Source organism: Dermacentor albipictus, chromosome 9 (genome assembly GCF_038994185.2).
Source record: "Dermacentor albipictus isolate Rhodes 1998 colony chromosome 9, USDA_Dalb.pri_finalv2, whole genome shotgun sequence".
In the NCBI taxonomy this organism is placed as follows: domain Eukaryota; kingdom Metazoa; phylum Arthropoda; class Arachnida; order Ixodida; family Ixodidae; genus Dermacentor; species Dermacentor albipictus.
In genome coordinates this window covers 51,650,733-51,668,783 of record NC_091829.1, presented here as the reverse complement: position 1 = coordinate 51,668,783, position 18,051 = coordinate 51,650,733, and the positions used below count along the sequence as shown (strand labels likewise).

General features: G+C 46.8%; 1 long non-coding RNA gene and 1 pseudogene across 6 annotated transcripts in view; both read right to left on the bottom strand.

Annotated features, from left to right (window-relative positions):
* Positions 1 to 4,441: 4,441 nt before the first annotated feature.
* The window catches only part of LOC135911913 (uncharacterized), an 87,471-nt gene continuing 73,861 nt past the window's right edge, over positions 4,442 to 18,051 (bottom strand). For all 6 annotated transcript variants that reach the window (XR_010567499.1, XR_010567500.1, XR_011508427.1 and 3 more), the window contains 2 exons: positions 17,181 to 17,254; positions 4,442 to 5,686 (listed from right to left, as the gene is read on the bottom strand). This is a non-coding gene — a long non-coding RNA (uncharacterized lncRNA). The remainder of the gene's footprint in view (positions 5,687 to 17,180; positions 17,255 to 18,051) is intronic.
* Positions 16,333 to 16,514, bottom strand: LOC135911941 (U2 spliceosomal RNA; annotated as a pseudogene).

The following is an 18,051-nucleotide window of genomic DNA, read 5'->3' as shown; positions in this document are numbered from 1 at the left end:
ACGAGCTGCCTCCACGTGGCTCGGATGCCAGGCGCGCACGTTCGTCAGGCTCGTCCAAGTTCACGTCCAGTGTCGGGACGCCAGGTAACATCACGTGCCCAGGTCCGACTCGCCAGGACAGGAGCTCTGCTCACCACGTCGTCGCCAAGGCACCTTGACCAGCTCCGCTCGGGTCGTTCCTAAGACCTTGCTTCTCGCCACTGGTCCCGCTTGGTCGTTCTGCAGCTTGCAAAATCGACCGGCAAAAGGCAACACCCAACACGAACAAGTGCCCTCTGTCTCCCGTCAAACACCAGACAAGGCCATAATTCAAATCAACCTAACTAAATTGTTTTCCCCTTTTTTCTCCCGCTGCAACAAGAGGCAGGTGTACGATCTAGCACACAAGGCTCAAACAATCAGTTTTCAAATCAACAACACACCAAAACAGAAACAATTATTAATCAGCAATAATAATTACAAATAGAATGGTCCCCTTGAAATCGCTTTGGACCGAAAACATACTTCTGAGGAAGCAAATGAGGTCATTCATTTTTCCCGGCGATATTTTCGCGGAATCTGAAGCTGCTTATATTTGCGACCCTGCTTATCCGTGTAGCGGCGGTACAATAAGCCAGGTTCCTTGCCAAATGAAACCCCCTTTTTTTCCACTCCCCGTTTGACGCTCTTCCTCAGATCGGCTAATGAACAATCTTCCTGTTGCTCGCGAATCAGACTTTTTCTTTCAACTGCAGCCTGCTCCTGCCGGCTGGCGGAAACCGGAGCGAGTGCGGAGCCCGCGTCGCCTAATTGCGGCGTCGAGTCTATATCGCGGCTAGCACTGCACGCGTCACTCCCACTCACTTCCAGGACCCGCTCGTCTAGGCCAGCCTCCGAGCTCTGCCTCTCCCGTGACTGCTCGCCACTCAAGTTACCGTGATCGGTCCGTGTGCCGCACCGCCTTTCGCTCACCGACGCAAAGTCAAGTTCCCTCGACAGCGGGCGCGCTTTGGATCGCCTGGGGGCCATGTACGCCACGTCGGCAAAGAATGATTTGCCCTGATCCCTCAGCAGCTGCTCCGAGCTATTTGAGAAGAGGTAGGAAAATTGCTCCGGGAGGGCGGCTGACACAGCGGCTTCGGTGTTAAGTTTTCCAAACTCTCCTTCAATGATAACCGTTGCGATCGGTAAACAGACACTCTCCTTCTCGGCCACTTGCCGTATCCTAACGCACTCTCCCGTAAAATCACTCGAGGAGACGAAAGACGGGTGAACAACGTCCATAGTTGCTGCAGAGTCCCGCAGTGCTCGGCACTTCTTGCCGTTTACCTTAATTTCCTGCACATAGGGCTCCAATAGACGTATGTTTTTGTGAGTTTCCTGTATCGTTGCAAAAGCAATTCTCTCTGGGCAGCTTGCAGCGATGTGCCCTTGCTTTTTGCAATTGTAGCAGGTTAACGGTCTCCGTTTTTCAAAAGAACGCGTCATTTCGTTTCGCTGTTTCGGACCATCGTCATCATTCTGAGATGCATTCTGTCCATCCCTTACAGTTTCTTTGGGAAGGGACTCGTCTTTCCGAAACTCGCGACGCGTGATTTGCTTCCGTTCGTCGGACTTCCCGGAAAACACATCTCTTCTATCTGCTTTTTCTACACGCACTGCCTTGCTGTGTAAGCTGCGGCGGGTGTAATACTCTTCCGCTAACTCTGCTGCCTTGTTTAGCTTAACCTCCTTTAGCCTATCTTGCAGCCAGAGCCGGACATCCTCATCAATGCAACGGTAGAACTGCTCCAACGCGATGCATTCGACAATTTTGTCGCGGTCGTCGTAAACCTCTTCGCCCTTCAGCCATTCCACCAAGTCGGCTTTTAGACGAAACGCGAAGTCAACATTCGACTCCTTACCCTTTTTTGCATACCGGAACCTCTGCCGGAAAGCTTCGGGCGACAATTTGTACTTCCGCAGTAGCGCTTCCTTCACATCACTGTAGCTCTCAAACGCCTCTTTCGATAAGCAAGTTATTACGTCTGATGCCTCCCCAGGAAGCAACGCTAACAGATTCTGTGCCCAAAGGGATCGCTCAATGCTATTCCGTTCACACACGTGCTCAAATTTCACGAGGTATTTGGCCATATCCTCTCCGACGACAAAGGGTGGAAGTTGATCGCGTATTCTTGGAACATTAGAAGTGAGACTAGGCGCCGGCGAGTTATTTCGGATCTCCAACTCTTTCATTTTAAGCTCGTGCTCACGTCGCTGCCTCTCTCTCCTTTCCTCCTTTTCCTCCTCGCGAAGTTCCTTTTCCTCCTCGCGACGTTGCTGTTCTCTCCTTTCCTCCTTTTCCTCCTCGCGACGTTGCTTTTCCTCCTCGCGACGTTGCTGTTCTCTCCTTTCCTCCTTTTCCTCCTCGCGACGTTGCTGTTCTCTCCTTTCCTGCTCGCAACGTTCCTTCTCCTCCCTTTCCCGACGTTCATTGATACCCGCCAAGGCCTCAGCGGCTTCCTCAGCCGTTACGTCCCCAGTCCTCATGACCTCAAGGATCGCATTCTTTCTTTTGGTTGAGCCCAACTCAATGCCCAACTCCTCACAAATTTCGAGAAGTTCCTTCACCTTGTACTTCTCCATCGTTCACACTGTCCTCCTGCTGTTTACCCTTTTTGAATATACCTGCCGTACGCTACTATAACACTACTAGTAAGACATATGCAAGTATATCACACACTGCCCTGTTTACCCCCTCAGCATCCCCTGGTTTTCAAAACACTCTTACTAGGCTTGAAACACACAAGGTTAAACACAATGCAACACCAAGTCAATCCCTGAGCTACTATAACCTGTGTCAGAGAAAGTCTGGTGTTTGAGGTAAACTTCAGGCACTCACCGCGCCGAGGTAGCTGATGCCGGTCAATCCCACCGCTGCCACCAGTGTTACGAACTTCCAACCGGTGCCACCAGTGTTATGACATCCAACCGGTGCCAGCAGTGTTACGAACTTGTACCGCTGCACCACGATTACGGCTGTGTGGTCCCGTAGCGCTCGTCACCCGTTTCGTGACAGAGCGTTGGTAGCGAAGACTCCGAGCCTGGCGTCGATGAGAATAACAAAAGGGACTTTATACATTATATACAGGTTATCATACAGGACATGAACGGATCGGCACTGGGGCCGAGAGCTCACACAAACGCGACTGTTCTCGCACGACGACGTCCGGCGAAAACGCGTGACACATCTCACCCCAGTCGGGAACGACCCTCTCTCCAGGTGGGGTCGGCGGATCCTGTTTCTCAGGCAGCGCGGTGCTGCTTTTATAATCCCCGAGCACCATTGTCACTGAAACGGCCCAATACAAAGTCAGCACACGACGGTCGTCCGAGGGGTCCAACCAGCGACCGCGCTGGCCACCCGGTTCAAAGTTCGCGCGCGCGGTGACCTCCAGGCAAGGGAGGTGCGGCGCCGGGCCGTCGGGCACACGCGGACACGTCAAAACACGCTGCTCCGCCGAGGCTTCTCCCGCACGAAGGCGCAGCATCTTGACTTGTGAAGCGAGAATTATGGCGCTCGCAGGATAGATTCCGCATCTTGCAGATTCGGAATCCGGGCTTGTGGTAGTGGCACAACAACTGCTGTGTAGGCGGTGGGGTGAAATTTAGGATGACAAATACAGCCGCTTCTTAAGCCTGCGCTTTGACACACAAATACATGCACTGGACGACACAACAAATTAAAACTGTTTCCCAGAAAAACCCTCACCATGTCCCGCAATATACGTGAGTTCGAGTCATATGATTTCTTGTTCTGCACGGCTTTTTATTTTTTTGAATTTTTTTTTTTGCAATCAGCTCACAGAGCTAAGCTCAAGAATGGTATCCGCAACTTTCTCACGCCGGTTTCTAAACTAAAAAATAAATGACGGATATGGCGATGTTTTAGAGAAAGAAGCTGCGCTTCACCCTCAGCTGTACGCACAGCGGCAATAACTGCCCCGAAACAGCATCGCAGTTTCGTAACTTAATTCTCTTGTAGTCCCTGTTACCCAACCGATTCGCACTATTTATGCATTTGCGTGCCCTATTAATGAAGCCATGTTGCTCTAACCTCTGTGTGCCGACGAAGTTGAGCACCACTGGATTGAACGATAATCCAAAAATCCCCAGCGCAGCTTTATTGTTTTCCTTGCACTCGCCGCAAGTGCTGTACCACTCTCCACTGTGTGCATAAATGTAACCTAAAGTGCCGGTGGTGCTATCTCGAGCACCACACGCGCGAGGCCCTTGGGAATCGCGTAAGGCTAACCACGGATTCTCATTAGGGTCGCGTTCTGGCCAACAGCTTATTCGGATATGTTCTTGCCTCTTTTTTTTGCTACAGCTCGAACGCGACGGTGTGCTATTTATGACAAGAGGAAAGCACTAAGAGCACCGTTCTTTATTCTGACCGAGATGTAAACTCGAGGCAGCGCGGTACAATAATCGAGACCTGATTGGTTGATATGGAAAATATAAACCCCTGATCTGGTACGCTATAAATAGAATGCGGCCAGATATAGAGGTAGGAAAAGCATCATCTGCTCCATTTTTCATGGAGCCAGATCAAATTAAATGCACAGTGACATGGCAAAAATAACAACAATAAGGGTGCTACAAAAGAGAGCTTAATCAACATCTAGTTGCAGCCCACGATGCTACAGAAAAATGCTAGTTACAATTTATAAGCAGTACTTTTTGCTGCAAGAGTTCCTTGTGTGCTATTTGCGAAGGAGGTTTTAAAGAGAAGGCTCAGTTACATCTCACGAAGTCCGCAGTGCAAAACACAAGTGAGGCGCTGCATACTTGGATATACAACCCTAATTATCCCATGGATTTTATTTACTACACATCTTTAACAGGTCTGTCTAGTGGCCACTTTCTCTACATTCCTTCTTGCAGCCCTGTTCTTCTTTTCTTTCTTTTTTTGCTAGGATCGAAAATACGTAGAGCTGCCGAACGAATCCTCATTTTTCGCCGCTTTTTTCTTAAGTTTACCTCTTGTCAGCCTCCAACAAACGAAAAATAAGGAGTAAAATAAATTGGTGCGGTATGGTTTATATTCCTGTCTGTAAACAACGAACAACAGCAAAAATTTCGGACAACGCGAATGAAACAAACAGGCAAACAAAAAAAAAGAAGAAAGAATAACGCACCCATTTGAAAATTTGAAAACCGATGAAAGTGCGCCTCCGCAGTAACCTAACATTATTGCACTGAAGAGTACCGACCACAGGTTACGTACTTGCAAGCGCGGGTACAGAACTGCGCGCAATGGCAGAAACTTTGCAATGTTTTCCCAACCAGTTCTCTTTTTTATCCAACTGGATGGGTAACTTGACTATATTATTAAAACATGACAGTGTTCTTGAAGGCACAGTGCTCACTTAAACTGGAGTAATATGTAGTATCTTACTTTAGAACAGCTTTGAAGAGTGGTTTACAAGTAGCCCTGCCAACAGCAGATCACGAAAAATCTCAGTGTCGCTGGCGATGTACCATTCTCGTGGTACGTGTCGCTGGTTATATATTCAGCAGGCTCTTGTCGGCAATCGATGTCCGAGATTAGGTGCACTGTGCGTCGGTTCATCACTACTTTGCCACGCTTTTAATCTCGTGCCACATAAGTTCAATTAGGTGGGCGGTACACGTTCTCAAAGGTGTTCCGTTTAGGTGGTGGTACCTACGAAGAACAAAATAACACGTTCAACTTAGTCAAACCCATTTGCAATGAGCTTAAGAGTAATATGACTGATATGATCTGACAAAAGTAACTACGAAGTGAAGCTCGACCGTAGAAAGAGCCGCCTCTCTAGAACACGTTTTCCACATAGATTCCGTAGGAAGAGGAACATTCTTGCAGACATGTTCCACTTAGTTGAACTTACGTGCCAGGAGGTTTCAAAGTGCACAACAGCTACTTGGCAAGCGGTCCACCGAAGCCTTTTCCACCGCTGCGCCATTCTAACCACGAAAAACAGCCGACGGAATCAATGCCGCAGGGCGTCAAAGTGTCCAGACTAAGGCGGCTAACCATGCTCGGGCGTTGGCCCCGGTGCGGTGGCGCGTGGCTTCTCCCTGGAGATTCCTTTCGAAGTGAAATATGCAGCTAAATGCAGAGAGCGAAGGCGGATAGAGAAATTGCGCTTTCGTCACGCAACCTTTTTTTTATAATCCCAGTGGGATTCTATGCGTGCCCCACTCAAGGCGTGCGAGCCGGCTTTCGATAAAGTAACGCATTATCTGTCTGGAAACTTTTAGTGCGTGATGTGCCACATGCTCGTTCGAAATCACTGCTGGAGATTCTAGGCGCAGCTATACGTAAACTCTGGCATATAAAAATAGATATGACAACTTCAGCGAATAGTTGAAAAATAAAAGCAATGCATTCTTTTTTTTTTTCAGTCGATTGAGTCACTTTCAGTTTCCTTCTTAGAGTCAGAGTCGTGCAGAGTTTGCCTTTCTCGCTGACTCGCGTACCTCAGATTTCAGAAGCCAGACAAAAGTGACCATGCCGCTGCGCAGCGCTTGTTGCGCTTGCTCGTTTTGTCCTTTTTTCAGGAGTCGTGGATCTCGTACCGCTGCTGAAATACCCCATTTTTGTAAACATTAAGTGGCGCTCATGAGTTTACTAACGAAATGCCTGCTTTTCGTTGAATTACGTTGACTATTTTTTTACACTATACTGTAGAACGACGGAACGTCTAGGTGCATTCACAAATGTGATTGCATCCATAGCCGACATAAGTACTTCTCGTAAGTGAAGGAAAAGCTAAGGGAAAAAACTACACGCATATTAAAACATTTTTTTTTGTTCTTTCTGTCTTCGTCCTGCATGAAAATTAAAAAGAGGGTACTGTACCTTTTTGATATGACTTCGTCGATGCTTGCCAATGTGTGCGATAGTGTTCGCCACAAAGTAAGCATGAGCAAACAAGCGGTACGTGAATTGTTGCGCGACTCGATTGCCCATGCGGCTCCTACTGATGTGCACGAAGCCACTTTGCCATAAGGACAAAATGAGCTCAAAAACTTGAGCGGTTAATGTGAAGCTTCACACACGGGAATATGCATGCACGTAACGTTAGCAGTTTAGAATTTCAGTTTTAATATTCCTGCTCAAGGATACACCTTTTGTAATATACACGTAAAGATCTAGTACACAGCTGCTGCAACTTTTTGCGGTATGAAGTGCAAAAACGCCCGCGTACCGGCCTATGCGTGCAGGTGAAGGCATCCACCTGTTCAAACTTATTCCGCAGTCTTCCATTCGGCCTTTTTATCATACTGTGGCCCACTACGACGTGCCTATCTATCATGCTGTGGTGTATGCCCATAATAATCCAGAAGTGAATGTTTTTACCATTTGCAAAGTTTCTTAAATGGATATGACGTTACGCTGCTAAGAACAAGGTTGATGGTTCGATTGCCGGCAGCACTGGTGACCTTTTGATATGGGCGGAATAGAAAGAAAGAAAGAAAGAAAGAAAGAAAGAAAGAAAGAAAGAAAGAAAGAAAGAAAGAAAGAAAGAAAGAAAGAAAGAAAGAAAGAAAGAAAGAAAGAATCGCTTTCTTAGGTTCGGGTGCACGTTAGTCATCCCGGGCCTTCAAAATTCTACCCCAGCCCACCACTACGGCGTTCCTCATAACCCCCTTTGCAGTTTCGCGAAGTAAAGCTTGGCGAAAAAAAACACGAGGAGAAAGATTGCCGCGAATTTTCTTGAAAAATGTTCTCATCATCGTGGTCGCTGCATAAAGCTTCCCCCCCGTGACACGAGACATATGTTGCTACAATTAAATGGCATTCGCCAGAGTAGAGGGGTGTGCATGCGATTGGTGATCATAGAAATAACGCTATCGACTGTGAAAAATCATTAGCTTTACTAGCTGAAAGGGGTATTTGGTTGGAAAACTGCCCTTCTCATCCATGCCGCGTAAGTGTCTACAAATGCACGGTTCTACCAGTAGCTGGCCCACAAACACTACCTATGAGAAACACTCGTCACGTGGTAGCCTTCCAGAAGAATATATCTCTAGAGTGAAGTACAAAAATTACACCCCATTAGAGGTTTTACTTCCAGTATCACTTCGAATTCCACACAGTTATAACTGCATAGAATGTTTCTGACTACTGCCTGAGAAGTCTGACATTTCTTCCTCCCTTCCGATCGCAAACACAAAGCAAGCACATGGTGCCGTTCGAACGCGAGTCAAGATTCTGGAAAGCAGTCACCAATGCCTCCATATATTTCGCCACCGTCCTGACGTTCACGCTTGCACCGATGCGTCGTCACGGCCAGGAGAAGCGCTGATGTAATCTGCATTTCCATCATTCGTACGCTGCGGACATGGTCATGACACATAGTTGCAGAGCACGACAGCGAAGGCTGAGCGGACGCGAAAGAAAAAAAAAATCCAGGAGAAGCAATTTTCTACGTTGCCGACAGACACGGTGACTGCATCTGTGTAAGCGGCTTCCCCGTTCTCCGTCGGACCATTGTGACTGTCTCGAGGAAACGAGCGAGGAAGACCAAGAATCCCTCGCGACATCTCAAGCGACAAGCTTTCATTTTAGGCTGCATTGCGGCCCGCTGAGAACAAAGGCAGCGCCAGTACTCCGTCATCTGTTGGTGGCGCGAGCGTCAGCTTGCCTCACCACACTCGACGCGCATAATCTCTCCTGTTTTCAGAAAGTAACCGAAAAGTTTCGTCGCACCATTCGAGAAAGCGAAGCGGGACAAACTTCACGATATCACGGTACTGGATACTTAATCCAACTTAGGAACTTTGGTGAAATAAATGATATAATCACTGATGAAACGACCAGGTAAGGTGCTGGAGAGCTTGGAACACAATATTTGGCTAACCGGCCCATTATTCAACTTTCTCTAAAGGTTACTGCAACAAACCGATTCAAACGGCCAGTGCGTTGCATTAGTGAGGGTAGACAACAAGCGAGGCATGTTCTTTGTGCTTACCATTATAAATGTTCAGAGTGAAATGCTGTTGTCATTCGAAAGAGTCTTTGCTGAACCCTATAGAAACTCAATGTAAGATATTTAGAATATCAATAAACATTTTGCAAGAGACGCCAGGGCATAGGGTTCAGCGCAATAATTACTAAAGTGAAGTCTGGCGCTAGTGTCTGTGGGAGCGGCAAACAGGGCGGTTCAGCCAACATGGCAATGACGGATAGTGCGTGGATTTGGCTGGTCTTTGTCCTTCTGGCTTCAAATGTCCTCGTCACTTATTGAACTCGTCATTTTCAACAAAGTGCTGTGCAATAAATAAGTAAACATCATCAAAATTGTTCGATGGCGGGCCTTAAATGAAGGGCTCCTATCACAGAAGCTCGATACAGGAACCATTATGCCACGGACACAAGCACCGACAAGCGGCATAGAATGCCCTATTGAATCGCTCTTGCGGATGTCGCCACATTTCAACGTGGCCTTCTCGACAGACTGAACCGCTGCAATTAGTAGCGCCCGTGCATGCTCGCAGAGTCTTGGGCACTTAGAAAAGTAAAGATTGCTCTGAAACTTGGCACAATTATGGCAGATGAAGCGTAATGAACAAACCAAGAAGAACGCCTCAATCCACAAACATGAACATAAGATAAATCCGTGTACTGAGGACTGAAGGAATGCAGCACCAGACTACCCACTAGCAATTATTGCGGGAAACTCTATGCGTCAGCGTCTTCATCAGCGTCGTCTCGTTGCACGGGTAGGCTTACGACCGTAGCGAAACATTTAGTGCGCCACATGTAAGCTTTCGCACGTTGCGATAACCACGTAGCTCTGAAGGCTGCTACGCAGTTTGGGTGGTTTATATCAACATCGCAAAAACGCCCTATGCTCGTACAGGCACAAGCTTGCATCGATTGGCTCCCAGCATAGAAACAACAAGCTCGTGAGGACATTTGAGTTAGTCATAGCACCAATATCAGGTGCACTACACTGCAAAACTGAACTCCTCTTGTCAACACGAACATCCAACCCTACTGCACCTACGTCAGCTACTTGAGGCATCTCTTCTGAGTCGATTTCTATGAGGAGTGGTCTTAACGAGAGCATATTCAGCGCAACTGGAGTGACTGACACTGTTACATGTAATGTCTGTTGCTGTTAAGATAATCCTGACCATTTGTTACATCAGTGCCTTCGACATGGTGTACAAAGCACGTCTATGTACAACGTATTGCTCTGACTAGACTCAGAGGAATACAACCATAGCAGAGTGCGGTGATTCATGATTTTGCGGAGTCCCCGCGAAACACGAGACTTGGAGAAAGGGACAACCACTTCTTCACTCTATAAGGTGCCAACTAGATAAAGGCAAACGAGGCCAAGCAAGTGTGTTCACCTGATTCACCTGGATGTCACCTTTACACGATGCTACGCCTATCCTATCGGCCGTGCGGACAGCTGGAAATGCGAACGCTGTCATGTATCCGGACAATCAGCAACACCTGTTTTGAAACTGCTATCTCTTGATGTAACCACGGAAGACGCTGGCTATCGTAGAGACTATAGAAGGCAAACATTTTCGTAGAGTATTTTTTTTTATCCGCAGTCTGTGAGCGCATAGTAGAAACTACGAATACAAGGGCTGTTATAGCATACTTAAAGAGCGCCGGAGCCTAGACTCTAGACTTTAAGGAAACACTCTGTTACGTGGTTATCGTATTTATGCATACCTTCCTACAGTTCTCGTCATCATATTTTACCACACTTCTTTTGTCAGCTTTGCCCTCTCTTGACCGAACATATAGCTAAGGTGGACCTCATTGCCATTGCTCTAATTAATTATTTCTCTCTCTCTCTCTCTCTCTCTCCCAAAGACCTGATCAATTAAGGCAAACCAAACTTAGCACGAAATAGTATGTCAGTGACTATCGGTATTTTATAATCCAGGAAGCAAAGTCACCAATGATGCTGCATGACAAGCACGTCACCGCAATGAAATTATTTTATTTGCACTCTTAGGAAGGGAAGTGATCTGCATTCTAAACGCAACATCATTCAAATTAAGAAGAATGACGCCGTTTGAGGAAAATCCCCAAAGCTTCCGTCCATTTTATATTGATCCTCTAATTAGCTTCCAAATTCTATTACCTTAGTTAGAAAAACAGAAACATTTATTGACCCGTTACGGCTGGGTGTCACCTTCAAAAAACACTTTCACACAAAATTGGCCGCATTCAATTTTCAGTGGGCGATAGTGGCTTTGTTGAGGAAGACACACGTCGCAACCTTTTAGAATGTCTGTATCATGACACAGCAAGACGCTGAATTAAGTCATCTTTAATGACATTAGACGGCAAGAAAATTAGCTTAAGGTATCCGTTAGGTTATTAGCACCAAAGACTTCTTGACGCCTGCGGTATTGCTGGTCATTATTGACCCACGTAAGAAAAAAATGTTTCGTTTATAAGAGCATTTATCATTTTTATTGTCGATGTGTGTAAGCGATGTTATAGTGTTTCGTATCGTTCCTTAATTGTTTCTTTTTAATGTCTTGGTCTTATGTTAAATTATGCATCGCAATATTGCTTTGAGACCTTCTTAATATAATGCCGTGATTTATTTTGATTTGTGTGTGATAACAAGACTGTATGTTGTTGTACAACATAATTTAAGAGCCATAATGCGGTCGACTTCGTATTAGCGCATCAGCATCTTCTTCTATTAGGTAAATAAACGATAAAACACTTCCTCTGAACAATATATTGGTCTTGTGGAGCCTTCAATGAATATAAATGCTGAAATGCACGTATAATATGATACAGAATTGTGATTTATTTCGCCAAGAAATATGTGAAGCAATAGAATGTGTTATAGTTGAGCATTTTGACACAAATTATTTTCTACAAGCTTAAGGCTGGTCAGTAACCTCCAGCAGGCGCAAGCGTTCGAGGACGAAATTACGCTAAGCGAACTCCCTATAACTTGGCGCAAAGCAAACCAGCATCGTCTGGATATATTTCTTTCGAAACATTCACTGAAGAAAGGTTATTGGCTCGCGTCGCCTAATAAAGCCCTTCCTTCTTCGATATGTAGCCAAAGAGAGAAAAATGAAAGTTGCAAAATATTCATCTTTAGAGTAAGGGCTATAGGGGTGCGTGCAATACTCGACTGTCTTTCTCGAAATACGAGCCCCGATAAGTGAGACTCGATGTAGCTTTCTGAAATAGACGGTGCCCCAGTTGATAGTCTGCATCTCTCTATAAGCGGTATACGTCAGCTTGCACTTTCAGGAAGAGTTATGTCGTCTACTCCATCTTCATTCTCTTGACATTTATTTTGGCCCTAACTAACCGCGGTATTGCAAAAAGAGCAGGGTAGGAGATTCGAGATATTGAATTTCGGTCGCTCGCGTTCAACGCCCGCGGTAGGCGACGGGGTGTGCATTTCACCGTATACAGTTGCGTCACTATACTGCCCGGACCCCTGCCACAACCGGCGCTTTTAGTGGCGCCATAAATTCCACGAGGTCTCAGACGTGCTTCCGTCTCCCTATAGCATCGGCTTTGCGCGCAACAGACAAAAAAAAATAAAGTTGCCTATATTGTCGTCGATCTCTGGAGCTGTGTGGCAACGCCGTGGCTTTCTGCGGTGGCGTGGGGCGTATTGGACAGAAAGTAACGGACTGAGCCATGCGTTCGCACGTCTAAAATAAATTGCGCCAGCTTCCAAGATAGCCCACCGCTTTGGCCCTGAGGCAACGGCGTTTAGCTGCCGCACGCGAAGACACCGGTTCAAGTTTCGGCCACGCTAACATTTTAGTGCGATAGCAATTATGTGGGCACGCCAGGCAAATTTCTGTCGTCGGCGTCTGCTTCGCTGTGGCCGTGGTGTTCTGTATAAAGTCTAGGGTGGGATAACACCGTCACGGTGCGCCCTACACTGTATGTGCGAGTGAAAGCGTGCGAGGAGAGCCGACGATTACGACTCAATCTAGCCCTCGCGAAAGGGGCGAAAGCGGGGAGAAAGCGTACCGTCTTCTGTCGCGTGCCAGGCACCCAACGTTTGGGGCACCGGGGGGAGAGGAGCGAGGGGGAGGGGGGGAGGAATCTTACTCTGGCTGCAATTACCTATCTGGCGATAGCGCTTGCTCGGGTGGCCGTACCTTGAGAGAGATCTGCGCCGGGGCCACAGTCTAGGTGCGTCGACGGCTCGTAGCTTTGCGCGTGCTGTGTGTTCTCGACGATCATTTCGCGTTGAAGCGATGGACAGCACGAAGGTCACTTCACTCGCTGCTGCCGCGGCGCTTGCTCACGCCAGCGTTTCGACAGCTAGTTACCATTACCATTAAATACCATTACTGGTCATCGAGTGTTCATCTTTGCTGTGTGCGCTGACACCGTGCTTGTTAATTTAGTTATCAAACGAATGTTTTACAACTTGATACGGCCGATAGAAATGCTATCCTCACTTCGTGGAGCTGTTCTATAATTTGCTATCGCAATCTATCCTACGCCTTTCGGGCGAAACTACTTTTTTTCCTATGATTGGCATAACCGGCCATGTAAGGCACACTACTGATATATTTAGCTTGGGGATCAAGTGGAAAATTCGGTAGGCATCAGCTATAAGACAAAAATTGCACCGCACAGGACGTAATACCCTCCTGGGAATGTCGGCAGAACATTCCCTCAAGAAAGCCTGCAAATCTTTTCATTGTTCTGAGCAGGGAACTGTTATTGCCTGTGCTGAGCCCAAAACGGACAAAACAGCACACGTATGGTGTTATCATCTTGTTCACCAGAAGCATACGTAGAGAAGGCGAATCGCAAGGTTACAGGAAGTGGTTTAAGAAAGCCAGACTTTACCGAAGTTGATGAGACAACGGTTCCACATCTCTGAGGGAGTTCTGTGGGAAGTGGCATCAATTCAGCCCACACGCCGAACAGCAGCAGGAACATCGACCCAAAAAAGAGGTCAAAGCGTAACCGGAGGACTGGCCGAGACTAAGTAGGCAGCATTCGGACACGCAAATTTCTCGCTGCTTACAGAAAGTCTGAATTTTAATTGAGCGTGTACAGCGTAATGAATAGGTCTTTTCCCTGCATTGGCAAACCAAAGTGCCGCAGACCATTTCATGGAGAGTTTCTTCATGTTATGTCTTATGTTCTGGATGAAGAGAAAAATTACGTACATGTCGCCCCAGTCATACAAACTAATCTGTAGACGAGACTGCTTCGATCTTGACCCACCTAGGCAGCCGAAATTTGTATCGTCAAGAAAATGAATGTAAGTATACATCAAAATATTGTTGCACTGGTAAGCGTTGCCTTCTAGTTTGTTCTGCATACGGTTTTCATCGGCTGACTGCCACCCACTTTGGTATTGCGACTTTGGTATTGTTGCAGTTGTAGCTAGCATGTCGGATGTGCGCATTTCGGAGAGTTTAAACAGAAGTCTTATGTGCTTATGTGCGTTATGCACGCACATAAGCAGCACCTGGACTTCGTATTTATTCGAATTATCAAGAATCACCTAATTTCGGCGGTTTTCACGCGCGCACTGCTGACGGCAAACATCCGCTACCGCGCAAATTCAGTGTTACATTATTACGAGAACGATACTGCTTGATAGTCTGATGTCTCGAAGCCGCTTGTGACAAGAAGGAACTCCGGTGAACATAACTGCTTTTCACTGATTAGTGCTTTATGAACTTCCTTCCACTTTCCCCCAAGAGTTTTGGCTTCAGAGCAAATGAACTTTCTTGCCCGAATACGCACTTCTTGAGTTTGTATATGTACTACGGCAGTCAAAAGTTAAAGGGATACCGGATTATTGAAAAAGCTGAATCCCCGAGTTGGCTCGGCAAACAGACTAAAAGTTAAGGTTACTTACTGCAGTAGCTTGTAACCTTCACAAGAATGAATTCCATATGAGGCAATGCGCCTCAAAAAAGCTGAAATGACTATTTTTTTTTGTTCAGAACATAAGGCCCTTAAGTTTGACAGTGAAGTTTTGATTATAGGCCTGACTGCCTGCCTTACATATTGTTCCACCTTCGACCTAATATCTTAGCAGATTTGCTAATTTACTTTATCTAGACCAGGGCAATAAGGCCTCATAGATAGGAGAGTTCTTGCTACGAGCTCCTCTAGCGATCGATGTCTTACCACATGCGCCGAATCATGAGCACAGAGCGATGATCTGGCAGCCATACTACAAGTACATGTCATACTACACGACCAGAGTTCTTACAAAAGTTAATCGCTCTCTAATTTCCGCAAATATGGTCCGTTGAAAAGATATACAATCGCGGAGGACTTCCACCAATTACAAATCATGCACTCTTCGTATTTACAACAGAAGCGCTCCCTTTATGGGCAATCGTTCGTTTTCCGAACACCAAGCCTTCTGCTCTGCGCACCGAGACAAAGCGGCATTCCACACCAATTTATAAAGTGGCACAGTCGCTGCCTTGATAAATACCACCTTAATTATCAAGGCCCACTCACTGGAGGAAATTGATTTTAGTTTCGGCCTAATCACAGCACCGACGTTTGCAAACTCAGCTGTTGTTATCCAAATGGAATACAACACACTATTTGGGGAATAAACGAAATCACGATTTATGTTGATGTGGATGGTAACATCATAAATAGTTAAGCACCCATCAACGGATTTCCCCACGTCATCGTGGCCATCACCAACCAACACGCCTTCATTGACGCTGTAAGAGCTCACTACTCGTCCTGAATGCTCAACGTGTTTTCCTTTTTGTACACCCAACCCTTATGTAATACCTCCGCCCAGTGGGGCCTCCAAGGCAATAAAGTGAAAATGAAAGTGCCTCAAGTGCTTTGAGTTGTTCCTTCTTATTCTTTCGTTTAGTACAGATGTACTTCGCGGCGTCCTTCGTCGGTGTCACCGGTTAATATAAAGTATGTACAGGAGGTCGTTCATAGCCGGCACCTCTAAAGACCTTCTGAATCTCTTTAAAGTCCTATCTTTTATTTTTCTTTAGGCTAGGGTAACCTCCATAGGTTGTTAAAGAGTGTCATGATGAGGGTTTGTTTCTTCCAACTTTATTGGTTTTCTGTTTTATATCTGGTTTGGTTGCTTCGGATAGCCTGGCCTGCGATTGTACAAAGAGCTAATAGGCTATTGCATACGCGCGGTTGGCTGCATAAGGCTGCCTGGTTGGCGATCTGAATTGTTTATGCCTGATAAAGTATCGTGTTTTAAAATGCCGTCTTTTGTATTTCTTGGACTTTTTTTATTTTTTACAGGGAAGCTCTATATGGCTCGGTTCTGCTGAAAAATGCGTGCGTCTATCGAGCCGTGCAAATCGAGGATTTCACCCCACACGTGAGCCGATACCGAAGGTAGTCCAATACCGGCCCGACCAGCGCTGGCGGAGAAGCAGGTTTTAAGTAGTCCACCAACTTGCAAAAATAAGTTTACAATCTTACGTACAAATACCGCCTGTATCGGATATTAAGCTTATAAGAACACGTACTACACTTTGACCGGCGTCGGCCATGTTGTCTACGTTTGGCAGCGCCCTCCCTTTGTCCGCATTCGAAGCACTTGCGTATTTCCTTTGCTTTTCTTGTACTCCCCCTTGGTGGCGGTCCCGTAAGCGTGCTACCCGCCAGGCTCGCGAGGCGCAAAGAAAAGCGAACCACCCATGCGGCTCCGATCCCACAAACTTGGAACGTTTCCCCAGAGCAACTGTCAGGTTTCAGAGGGAGTTTGTGGGGAACCTATTTTGTGTGGCCAGTGTTGTGTGTGACTGCTTGTGGTTTTCGAGTGACCTCACAACCATTTCTGCACTGCAGGACGTCGACCAACGCACGATCGCCTTGGCTACGGTGAAGCAGCGTGTGCACTCCGAGTGCGGTGACGTGCGTGTCGGTTCTACGTGCCGGGATTCGGTAGCAAAATGGGTCGCGCCGCGTTTTGTATTAGCACAAGGGCATGTATACCATTCTGGGCGTCATCACCTTCCGAGGCTCAACACCGTGGAGGAGCGACTAGTCGCGCGTTGCCTTCCATTTATGTGCATACAGCGTTTGACGCACGACAATGCCATTAAGGGGCCCACATACACAGCATCGCTGGTCATCCACCATCACAGAGTGTGGTTGCAAAGAATATTCTTTCTGCACCGAGCAAGTGAGAAACCCTGCGTGTAGTGAAAATACTCACCCACAGAAGCCCTGCTGATGGATTAGGAACACCCGCTGAACACTCAAAGATCCATTCGTGGTTGGCTGGTGGTTCTGCGAAGATACGCGATAAAAATGAGCTATTCTTTCCAGCATTTTTTTCCGCGGTTCTTTGCTCAAGATTAGCGGGCACGCAAAAGTACCGCAATGTATATTACCGAATTCGTTTCACTGTTTACTACGGCCTGCTGGTGTTTTCTATTTTGCTTAGAATTAGTGAAGCACGTACATATCTGGGCGCAATGGTCGACTACATCGACCAGTTATGGCGGCGCTGTGTTTAGACAGACAAGAGGAGTAACCCTGGACGCGATTCCAGCAAGAATCCACATGTTGCGACGTAAACGAGTGAGCAACTCACAACTCTACGAAGTGAACTTCAATTTATTGACACAGGGAGTCCAGGTAAATCAACCATCTTTTCCAACTCAAGACCGCCTTTACACGGTACGTAGTCACTTCTCCGACGTGAATCTCACGAACAAGTTGACGTACGAAATCATAAAATTTCACTGCGATGTCCAGCAAAGTAAAGCATAAATTTATTCTCCAGCGGTTACCTGGTATTTGCCTGTTAGTTGAAATGATCACGCAGACAAAACTGTCTGAGTATCGCATCAATAAGAACGCAGCGAACCTTCCGTCTCTCCAGGACAGACGCTGGAAGCACGCCTCGTCACCTGGAACGCACGCTCTCTTTACCAGAACAGAGAGAGAGAGAGAGCAATGACAGGAAAGGCAGGGCGGTCAACCAGACGAGCACCCGGTTTGCTACCCTACTCTGGGGGTGAGGGTAAGAGGAATAGAAAGTGGAAAACAGGGAAAAAGCAAGCACTGACTGCGTGTGGGGG